The sequence below is a fragment of the Salmo salar genome, chromosome 13, assembly GCF_965601325.2.
Source record: "Salmo salar chromosome 13, fSalSal1, whole genome shotgun sequence".
Classification (NCBI taxonomy): domain Eukaryota; kingdom Metazoa; phylum Chordata; class Actinopteri; order Salmoniformes; family Salmonidae; genus Salmo; species Salmo salar.
The window spans coordinates 103,534,611-103,546,584 of NC_138303.1; positions in this window are offsets into that span (position 1 = coordinate 103,534,611).

The following is an 11,974-nucleotide window of genomic DNA, read 5'->3' on the forward strand; positions in this document are numbered from 1 at the left end:
TGCAAAGTAAACGCCACAGCATTTTATACGAAATATCACCTCTTCTCAATTAATCATATAATAAGTCATATAAAATAGTTTTAAATGAACCAGTCAGATAAAACAAGACTCCATTCTTTAAAGTCCAGGCTGTGTTCAGGCTGTGTCGATACAAGAAGAAAACGTTTTGGCCATCCCTGCTGCACCTGTTAAGGGCGCAAATCCACGTCGTCTCCACACCTCGTCGGAAAATAAAGCAGAATCTTCATGGTCATCTCAAAAACACAAGTGCTGCAAACAAACCAATTCCAATCGTTACGCTATAAAACGTTTTCATTAAAAAACAAACAAAAAAACGGTGATTTGGAGTTGTAGCCTAGTGTTCTGTCTGGCGCAAGAGAGAACCGGTGATGGAATCAAGAAAACCGCGCAGTCCCGTGCGGTCTCTTCTCTGTTCTCACGACATGCGCTGCCTGTATCCTTGTTTCAATAACTCTCGTCAAGACGGGAACGCGTGCGGAGGAAGAAAGATGCTCGGAGCAGGTTGCTGGTTGAAATGATCTCACGCTTCAGCTCGCAGTACCACCGCAGCAAATGACTTGCTGGGACAGTCGGTTCTATGGAATGGCACTGGCCATAGCCTCGCTCCAGCTCCTGGCTCTTTTCTTGGGCTGGCGTAACAATACGGTGTCACCGCGACGGACGGCGAGAGGGAGTGGGGATGCTCTTCGCTTGGTACTGAATTTGAATAGCATCACCACAGGGTGGATGATAAATGTCCATTGTGCTGTAGAACTAATGAATCTCCACTGTCTTCTATGGGCACACACACACAAGCCAGCAGCTGCGAGCGAGGGGACAAGTAAGCTCTTAAAGACACAACAGCCCCATTTTCTCCCCAAAAGTGATTACAATTCGTACACTGTTTATTCAGCGCCAAAACGCTCTGAAAACACTGTATGACGTTTGTTTGCTCTTTGGTAATCTTTTTTTTGTGTGAGAACACCAGTGCAACGCAGTAACCAGGCACTTAGACATAAAGCAGTCCCTTGAAAGCATTTTGTGGCATTTGTATAGTGTATAAGGCCAGTATGAACAATTGCATGCAAATGTATGAAAGGACGTAAATTAGTACAATTATTATTGGCTTTCAAATGTCTGATGTATATTATGGTTATTGTGGACAAGTCAGAAGGGATGGAGGTTGAATAATTGCAAGAAAATATCACCAACCAAAGATTTTATAATGGAAGTCTGTTAAGAACAAATTCTTATTTTCAATGACGGGGCAGAACGACAGATTTTCACCATAACAGCTCGGGGATTCGATCTGGCAACCTTTCGGTTACAAGTCCAACACGCTAACCACTAGGCTACCTGCCGCCCCATGTTGATGGCAATACACCCTAGATTGATTATTCAGCTCACTCTAGCTTTTAAACGATTTAAGGTATAAACATGAAACCAACTTTCAAATGTGCAGATGGCCCCAATTTATATTGATTGAGATTTCTTTTTTATACTATTTAGACTTTTTGAACTATAACCATTTTAAATGTGAATAAAAGCTCCGTAGGCTTGAATGGGAAGTATTTTGACCGGCCACTGCTTTTACTAGCCTTTAAGCTATCAACACCAAACCAACGTTGAGATGTTCAGACTGACCCAATTTATATTGCTTTTCAAAGGATTTTTGATACTATTTATACTTTTTGAACTATAACCATTTAACATGTGTATAAATTAACATGTGTTTGAATGAGACGCATATAGGAATTAGAGGTAGGTTTTCAAAATGGTCCTACTCCTTGGCCAATTAGGCTACGTTCAGGGTACTTTAACTTCAAATTCTGTAACACCTTTATAAACTATTTAAAATGTGCATAAATTAGCATGGAATCATGGCTCCAATGCCAACCATAAGAACACGCTGTTGGACCTTTCAAATGATACTGCTTTTAAACCATCGCAGCTACAAATATTAAAACAACTTGAACATTTTGAAAACTCTTGAACTGTTCAAGCTAGAGACACCAAACCAACATTCACAAGTTCAGGCTATCTTATACAATCAATCAATCAATCAATCAATCAATCAATCAATCAATCAATCAATCAATCAATCAATCAATCAATCAATCAATCAATCAATATTTCATTTTATCTATACTTTTTCAACTATACCCATTTCAAATATGCATAAATGAACATAGGTTTGAATGAGAACCATAGGAATACAGTGGTACAGTAGCGATTCAGAATTGTCCTGCTCCAGCCTGGTCTCGTAGACTAGCTGTAATTTACTAAATGTAAATCCAAAATTTGTATGATATACTACATGACCAAAAGTATGTAGACACCTGCTCGTCGAACATCTCATTCCAAAATCAGGGGCATTAATATAGACTTTTGCTGCTATAACAGCCTCCACTCTTCTGCGAAGACTTTCCACTGGATTTTGTAATATTGCTGTGGGGACTTGCTTCCATTCAGCCACAAGAGCATAAGTGAGGTCAGGCACTGATGTTGGGCAATTAGGCCTGGCTCGCAGTCGGCGTTCCAACTCATCCCAAAGGTGTTCGATGGGGTTGAGGTCAGGGCTCTGTGCAGGCCAGTCAAGTTCTTCCACACCGATCTCGACAAACCATTTCTGTATGTACCTCGCTTTGTGCACAGGGGCATTGTCACGGTGAAACAGGAAAGGGCCTTTCCAAACTGTTGCCACAAAGTTGGAAGCACAGAATCGTCTAGAATGTCATTGTATGCTGTAGCATTAAGATTTCCCTTCACTGGATCTAAGGGGCCTAGGCCAAACCATGAAAAACAGCCCAAGACCATTATTCCTCCTCCACCAAATTTTACAGTTGGCACTATGCATTCAGGCAGGTTGTGTTCTCCTGGCATCCGCCAAACCCAGATTCGTCCGTCGGACTACCAGAGGGTGAAGAGTGATTCATCACTCCAGAGAACACGTTTCCGCTGCTCCAGTGTCCAATGGCGTTGAGCTTCACATTGCGCATGGTGATCTTAGGCTTGTGTGCCGCTGCTCGGCCATGGAAACCCATTTCATTAGTTCCAGACGAACAGTTTTTGTGAAGACGCTGCTTCCAGAGGAGGTTTTGAACTCTGTATTGAGTGTTGCAACCGAGGACCAGGGGCGAAAATCTGATATCAACTTTGGAGGGGACAATTACATGAAATTTTCTCAAGAGCAATTCCTGAGGGGGACACCAAAAGTAGTGCTGTAACACATAGCCTACATTGTAATATGGTAAATGTATATTGAGGAACCAAAGAAATAAGGTGTTTGCTGTACTCCTAACTACCGGTACCCAAAACTACACAACTAATCACAACAGCAATACCATTGCCTTTAACAAATCTTAGTTCAGTCACCAGTTTAAGTTGAGAGTGGGGGTATCCATGGCATTTTCCAATTATGTTCCTATTTTACAAGTCAAAAAAATTGAGAACCTTTCATAATGTTGCCAAACAAAGACTCAACAAACTTACCTGAGACTCCCTGTCTCTGCCAGTCTGTCCCTGCATATCTGTCCCCAACTCTGCTGTCTGTGTGCCATCTGTTGCCTGCTCTGCCTAATGACATCATTGTGAAACATTTCCATTAGAATTTCATTTCTTTCTTATGAACATTTTATCAACTAGTCTTTGAGATATTAGGCTACTAGGGTTCTTACTATGCGTTTTGGTGTATTGAAAAATACTCAGATTTTATTTTTCTGCCATTTTTCTACCTGGCTGGCTGGCTGGCTACACACACAGTGTGTAGGTTATTTACAGTAGGAGATGGGCTTCAATCATCTTCAATCAATCTATTTGGGCTTCGATCTAAAAGGTAGCTAGCAAATGTGAAACGGATTAAAATGACAAGAGTTGACAGCTGTATGAGTTCACCATTTACACAACATATGCCGCAACCTTTTGTAATTTTAATAGTTTGTTTCATATTGGCTGGCTTCCAACAATAGCTGAATTTGCAAAGCTAGCGAGCACCAATTCAGTTTCAGTGGTGTTTGCTATAATCTTTGCTACCCGGGTTAAATAAAGGTGAAATAAAATAAATAAATAAAAGTTCCCTTGCGACAATTTAGCTTTTGCAACGAGACCATTAAATATATTTAAGACAATGGTAGAAGAGAGTGTAGTTCTGTTCAGTTTGGATTTCAGTTTATCGCTAACCTTATCACAGGGACTTTGAAGCACTAACTTACATCATCTGCATGCTGATCTTGGAATAAATTTACGATAGCAAAGATTCCATCTTTGACGACGCCACATAAATGGAATAGGTACTAGCTAGCTTAATAGTTAATATTTGCGCGCTAGCTCTGCATATTCAGCTAGTGTGCGTGCGCGATTGACTGGATTAACCTCACGTCAGTTACGTGCATTGAGTGCCTTTCAGACAGTAGATACGACCTCTCTGTTACCTAGCAAGCTAAGGAACTGGCAGTGGATCAAACCATTGTGAGGCAAAGGGTGGGGGGGTCGCAATCTTTTGAAACTTAAAAACGCGCTATTAAGTGTCTATAATCAGCACAATTGCTTTCATTGCGTATTATTAATATTATTTAAATTACATAGTTATGTTTCAGTGATATATTGGGGGGGACAAATCATATTTTTCCCAGGATGGGGGGGTCGTGTCCCCCACGTCCCTCCCGGGATTTCCGCCCCTGCCGAGGACAGACAATTTTTACACCCTACGCGTTTCAGCACTTGGAAGTCCCGTTCTGTGAGCTTCGTGGCTGACCTGTTGTTGCTCCTAGAAGTCTTCACTTCACAACAGCACTTACAGTTGAATGGGGCAGGTCTAGCAGGGCAGAAATTTGACAAACTGACTTGTTGGAAAGGTGACATCCTATGACGGTGCCACGTTGAAAGTCACTGAGCTCTTCAGTACAGGCCATTCTACAGCCAATGTTTGTCTATGGAGATTGCATGGCTACATGCTCGATTTTATACACCTGTCAGCAACGGGAGTGGCTGAAATAGCCGAATCCACTAGTTTGAAGGGTTGTCCACATACAGTGCATTCGAAAAGTATTCAGACCTCTTCACTTTTTCCACATTTTGTTACATTACAGCCTCATCAATCTGCACACAATACCCCATAATGACAAAAGAGAAAACAGGTTTTTAGAAATGTTTACAAATGTATTAAAAATTAACAATATTTAAGTATTCAGACCCTTTGCTATGAGACTCGACATTGAGCTGAGGTGCATCCTGTTTCCATTGATCATCCTTGAGATGTTTCTACAACTTGATTGGAGTCCACCTGTGGTAAATTCAATTGATTGGACATGATTTGGAAAGGATAACACCTGTCTATATAAGGTCCCAAAGTTAACAGTGCATGTCAGAGCAAAAACCAACCCATGAGGTTGAAGGAATTGTCCGTAGGGTATGTTTTTCAGCATCAGGGGCTGGGAGACTAGTTAGGATCGAGGGAAAGATGAACAGAGCAAAGTACAGAGAGATCCTTGATGAAAACCAGCTCCAGAGCGCTCAGGAACTCAGACTGGGGGTGAAAGTTCAGCTTCCAACAGGACAATGACCCTATGTACACATGAAAGACAAAGCAGGATTGGCATATGGGACAAGTCTCCGAATGTCCTTGAGTGGCCCATCCAGAGCCCGGACTTGAACCCAATTGAACATCTCTGGAGAGAACTGAAAATACCTGTGTAGCGACACTCCCCATTCAACCTGACAGATCTTGAGAGGATCTACAGAGACGAATGGGAGAAACTCCCCAAATACAGGTGTGCCAAGTTTGTACCGTCATACCCAAGAAGACTCGGATCTGTATTCGCTACCAAAGGTGCTTCAACAAAGTACTGAGTAAAGGGTCTCAATACTTATGTAAATGTGATATTTCAGTTATATACATTTCTAAAAACCTGTATTTGCTTTGTCATTATGGGGTATTGTGTGTAGATCATCCATTATGGGGTATTGTGTGTTGATCATCCATTATGGGGTATTGTGTGTTGATCATCCATTATGGGGTATTGTGTGTTGATCAACCATTATGGGGTATTGTGTGTTGATCATCCATTATGGGGTATTGTGTGTTGATCATCCATTATGGGGTATTGTGTGTTGATCATCCATTATGGGGTATTGTGTGTTGATCATCCATTATGGGGTATTGTGTGTTGATCATCCATTATGGGGTATTGTGTGTTGATCATCCATTATGGGGTATTGTGTGTTGATCATCCATTATGGGGTATTGTGTGTTGATCATCCATTATGGGGTATTGTGTGTTGATCATCCATTATGGGGTATTGTGTGTAGATCATCCATTATGGGGTATTGTGTGTTGTTCATCCATTATGGGGTATTGTGTGTTGTTCATCCATTATGGGGTATTGTGTGTTGATCATCCATTATGGGGTATTGTGTGTAGATTGAAAGTAGGGTGGTTGGTAGGGGTGGATGGATGGGTGTATAACACGGCTGAGAGAATGTCAAGAGTGTGCAAAGCTACTTTGAAGAATCTAAACACTTTTTTGGTTACTACATGATTCCATATATGTAATTTCATAGTTTTGATGTCTTCACTATTATTCTACAGTTTAGAAAATAGTAAAAAATAAAGAAAAACCGTGGAATGAGCAGGTGTGCCCAAACTTTTGACTGGTAATGTACGTACGGCACAATACGGAATGCTCTGAGACCAGGTTGGTTCCTTGGCCAATTATGTTCAGGCTATCCTATCAAACATAAATACTTTAAAACAAGCTAGCAAGAACATATTTTCTTAGGGAAATATACTTTTTTAATGAATAATAGATCACTAATTATCACATTCTGATTGCATTGTGAATGGGTAAGGCTTATATATTTAGTTTAACTATTTTTTTATGAGTTGATGAGTTGAGTTAAATACATTTAAATAAAGTTAAATAAATTCACCGTACTCCCTTCACCGTACACAACTCACAGTTAACCCTGATAGGAAGGCCTACCATCTGTCCTCCCTTCACCGTACACAACTTACAGTTAACCCTGATAGGAAGGCCTATCATCTGTCCTCCCTTCACCGTACACAACTCACAGTTAACCCTGATAGGAAGGCCTACCATCTGTCCTCCCTTCACCGTACACAACTCACAGTTAACCCTGATAGGAAGGCCTATCATCTGTCCTCCCTTCACCGTACACAACTCACAGTTAACCCTGATAGGAAGGCCTACCATCTGTCCTCCCTTCACCGTACACAACTCACAGTTAACCCTGATAGGAAGGCCTACCATCTGTCCTCCCTTCACCGTACACAACTCACAGTTAACCCTGATAGGAAGGCCTACCATCTGTCCTCCCTTCACCGTACACAACTCACAGTTAACCCTGATAGGAAGGCCTATCATCTGTCCTCCCTTCACCGTACACAACTCACAGTTAACCCTGATAGGAAGGCCTACCATCTGTCCTCCCTTCACCGTACACAACTCACAGTTAACCCTGATAGGAAGGCCTACCATCTGTCCTCCCTTCACCGTACACAACTCACAGTTAACCCTGATAGGAAGGCCTACCATCTGTCCTCCCTTCACCGTACACAACTCACAGTTAACCCTGATAGGAAGGCCTACCATCTGTCCTCCCTTCACCGTACACAACTCACAGTTAACCCTGATAGGAAGGCCTATCATCTGTCCTCCCTTCACCGTACACAACTCACAGTTAACCCTGATAGGAAGGCCTATCATCTGTCCTCCCTTCACCGTACACAACTCACAGTTAACCCTGATAGGAAGGCCTACCATCTGTCCTCCCTTCACCGTACACAACTCACAGTTAACCCTGATAGGAAGGCCTACCATCTGTCCTCCCTTCACCGTACACAACTCACAGTTAACCCTGATAGGAAGGCCTACCATCTGTCCTCCCTTCACCGTACACAACTCACAGTTAACCCTGATAGGAAGGCCTACCATCTGTCCTCCCTTCACCGTACACAACTCACAGTTAACCCTGATAGGAAGGCCTATCATCTGTCCTCCCTTCACCGTACACAACTCACAGTTAACCCTGATAGGAAGGCCTATCATCTGTCCTCCCTTCACCGTACACAACTCACAGTTAACCCTGATAGGAAGGCCTACCATCTGTCCTCCCTTCACCGTACACAACTCACAGTTAACCCTGATAGGAAGGCCTACCATCTGTCCTCCCTTCACCGTACACAGATGGTGCATGTGACATCTATAGTCCAATCGCCACATTAGCCAGGGACACGTTCAGTAGACGGAACGTTTTGTAACATTCAGATATAAATATGCTTTGTAAAACAAACATGTCTTTCTGACATGTAGAATAAGGAATCACGTCGTCACTTTTCATTATATTTCTATCTGCCATGTTCCAAAACCTTGTGTCCTGCTGAACGTGGCCTTGTTGGATGTGCAGCATGTATGCTCTAACCTGCTAGTGAAGGAACCTGAGCTAGCACGTAGCCTCCAATGACTGTAAACAAAATGGACAAAGTAGACAGCCCATGGTCCTAAACCCTCAGCCCTTGAATTATGTTTTACATTGTCACATCCGAGCGTACTTTAAATGTCCCTTGCCCAAGCGAGGGAGAGTGATGATCGGAGAGGCAACGTCCTTGTTAGAAATTAAAAACAACCAACCTAAAGCTATGAATGTACCTAGCAAGCTAACATAGCTAGCTAGCACTCCAGTCAGCTAGCTAGCTACAGTTACCCATTGCTGGCTGGCTAGTTTTATATTTTGGTCATTTATTCCAATACATTTCAGAATTCTTAAAAATATGTTTATGATGCTAGCTACGTTTTAAAGGGTCCTCACTACGAGACTAAGCCAATTTGCCGACGCTAAACTCAATGTCATCTATATATTTTTTTGTAGCTAACTATCTTCATAATTTTGTCTGACATCCCCAAAATACAGCTGTGTTGATTAAATTTGACACTTTGCGGCCACCGGAGTTTGACACACGTGACTACAGTTTGCATTGAATTGTGGGTCATATCAACCCCTCAAGTGATCAAAGTTCTTCACTCGCTCCCTCAAGCTAAATCAAGGGCCAAGGGGGCAACGTTAGTGAATTTGACCTCCACTTAAGATGGCAATCAAACTGCATCTGGTTTCGACGGGGATTCCCCCGAGGGAAAGTGGCTTGCGCCAGGGCTGAAGGGGTAAAAATAACATGCGCAGTTTGAGCTACTCCAGGAAGTGACGTTGCAGGCTTGCTCAGTGCTGCCCCCTCTCATTGATTAACTAAATTTGAAAGGCCGACCGGGGTACTGCAGGCTGCTGTTAGCTAATGAATTATCCTTATAACTTCTTCTGTATGTGATTTTTTACATCATTGGTTCAAGGGGGGGGGGGGGGGGGGGTCCTGATTTCCTTACTGTCACGCCCTGACCTGAGAGAGACGTTTTTCTCTGTTTAGTTAGGTCAGGGTGTGATATGGGGTGGACATTCTATGTATTTTATTTCTATGTTTTGGCCAGGTATGGTTTCCAATCAGAGGCAGCTGTCTATCGTTGTCTCTGATTGGGAACCATACTTAGGCAGCCTTTTTCTACCTGTGTTTTGTGGGTAATTGTTTTCTGTTTTGTATTCGTTACCTGACGGAACAGTTGGCTTTTGGTTTTGTTTCTTTGTTCTAGTGTTTCATTGTTTAATACATTTATAATGAACACTTAGCACGCTGCGCTTTGGTCCCCTCTCTACGACAGCCGTAACACTGACTTCCGTTGCTTCAATGAAAAGGGGCAGTCGTTCTTCCCTCGTAGTCTCTCTCGTCTAGCAGATAAACTAGCGGGCATGGGTGGTCCTCCTTCTTAACGGGGCAATCTACATTTGCTACATCCATTTCCAGACTTCTATATTAATAATATGTACCCATTGATTCTTGAAGAACATAACTTCTAAATGCCTCATGAGCTTAGTTTAACTGTTGTACGCCATCAGAACCCAAAATATAAGCTAGTTTCAAATCAAATCAAAGTTTATTTGTCACGTGCGCCGAATACAACAGGTGTAGACCTTACTGTGAATGCTTACTTACAGGCTCTAACCAATTGTGCAAAAAAGGTATTAGGTGAACAATAGGTAAGTAAAGAAATAAAAAAAAAACGGTAAAAAGACAGACAGACAGTAGCGAGGCTATAAAAGTAGCGAGGCTACATACAGACACCGGTTAGTCAGGCTGATTGAGGTAGTATGTACATGTAGATATGGTTAAAGTGACTATGCATATATGATGAACAGAGAGTAGCAGTAGTGTAAAAGAGGGGTTGGCGGGTGGTGGGTGGCGGGTGGCGGGACACAATGCAGATAGCCCGGTTAGCCAATGTGCGGGAGCACTGGTTGGTCGACCCAATTGAGGTAGTATGTACATTAATTAATAGTTAAAGTGACTATGCATATATGATAAACAGAGAGTAGTAGTAGCGTAAAAAGAGGGGTTGGGGTGCACAAAATGCAAATAGTCTAGGTAGCCATTTGATTACCTGTTCAGGAGTCTTATGGCTTGGGGTTAAAAACTGTTGAGAAGCCTTTTGTCCTAGACTTGGCACTGCGGTACCGCTTGCCATGCGGTAGTAGAGAGAACAGTCTATGGCTGGGGTCTTGGACAATTTTTAGGGCCTTCCTCTGACACCGCCTGGTGTAGAGGTCCTGGATGGCAGACAGCTTAACCCCAGTGATGTACTGGGCCGTACGCATTACCCTCTGTAGTGCCTTGTGGTCGGATGCTGAGCAGTTGCCGTACCAGGCAGTGATGCAACCAGTCAGGATGCTCTCGATGTTGCAGCTGTAGAACCTTTTGAGGATCTCAGGACCCATGTCAAATCTTTTTAGTTTCCTGAGGGGGAGAAGGCCTTGTCGTGCCCTTTTCACGACTGTCTTGGTGTGTTTGGACCATGTTAGTTTGTTGGTGATGTGGACACCAAGGAACTTAAAGCTCTCAACCTGCTCCACTACAGCCCCGTCGATGAGAATGCGGGCATGCTCGGTCCTCCTTTTCCTGTAGTCCACAATCATCTCCTTGGTCTTGGTTATGTTGAGGGATAGGTTGTTATTCTGGCACCACCCGGCCATGTCTCTGACCTCCTCCCTATAGGCTGTCTCGTCGTTGTCGGTGATCAGGCCTACCACTGTTGTGCCGTCTGCAAACGTAATGATGGTGTTGGAGTCGTGCCTGGCCATGCAGTCGTTGGTGAACAGGGAGTACAGGAGGGGACTGAGCACGCACGCCTGGGGAGCTCCTGTGTTGAGGATCAGCGTGGCAGATGTGTTGTTACCTACCCTCACCACCTGGGGGCAGCCCATCAGGAAGTCCGGGATCCAGTTGCAAAGGGAGGTGTTTAATCCCAGGGTCCTTAGCTTAGTGATGAGCTTTGAGGGCACTATGGTGTTGAACGCTGAACTGTAGTCAATGAATAGCATTCTCACATAAGTGTTCCTTTTGTCCAGGTGGGAAAGGGCAGTGTGGAGTGCAATAGAGATAGCATCATCTGTGGATCTGTTTGGGCGGTATGCAAATTGGAATGGGTCTAGGGTTTCTCGGATAATGGTGTTGATGTGAGCCATTACCAACCTTTCAAAGCACTTCATGCCTACGGACATGAGTGCTACGGGTCTGTAGTCATTTAGGCAGGTTGCCTTTGTGTCCTTGGGCACAGGGACTATGGTGGTCTGCTTGAAACATGTTGGTATTACAGACTCAATCAGGGACATGTTGAAAATGTCAGTGAAGACACTTGCCAGTTGGTCAGCACATGCCCAGAGTACATGTCCTGGTAATCCGTCTGGCCCTGCAGCCTTGTGTATGTTGACCTGTTTAAAGGTCTTACTCACGTCAGCTACGGAGAGCGTGATCACACAGTCGTCCGGAACAGCTGATGCTCTCATGCATGCCTCAGTGTTGCTTGCCTCGAAGCGAGCATAGAAGTGTTTTAGCTCGTCTGGTAGGCTCGTGTCACT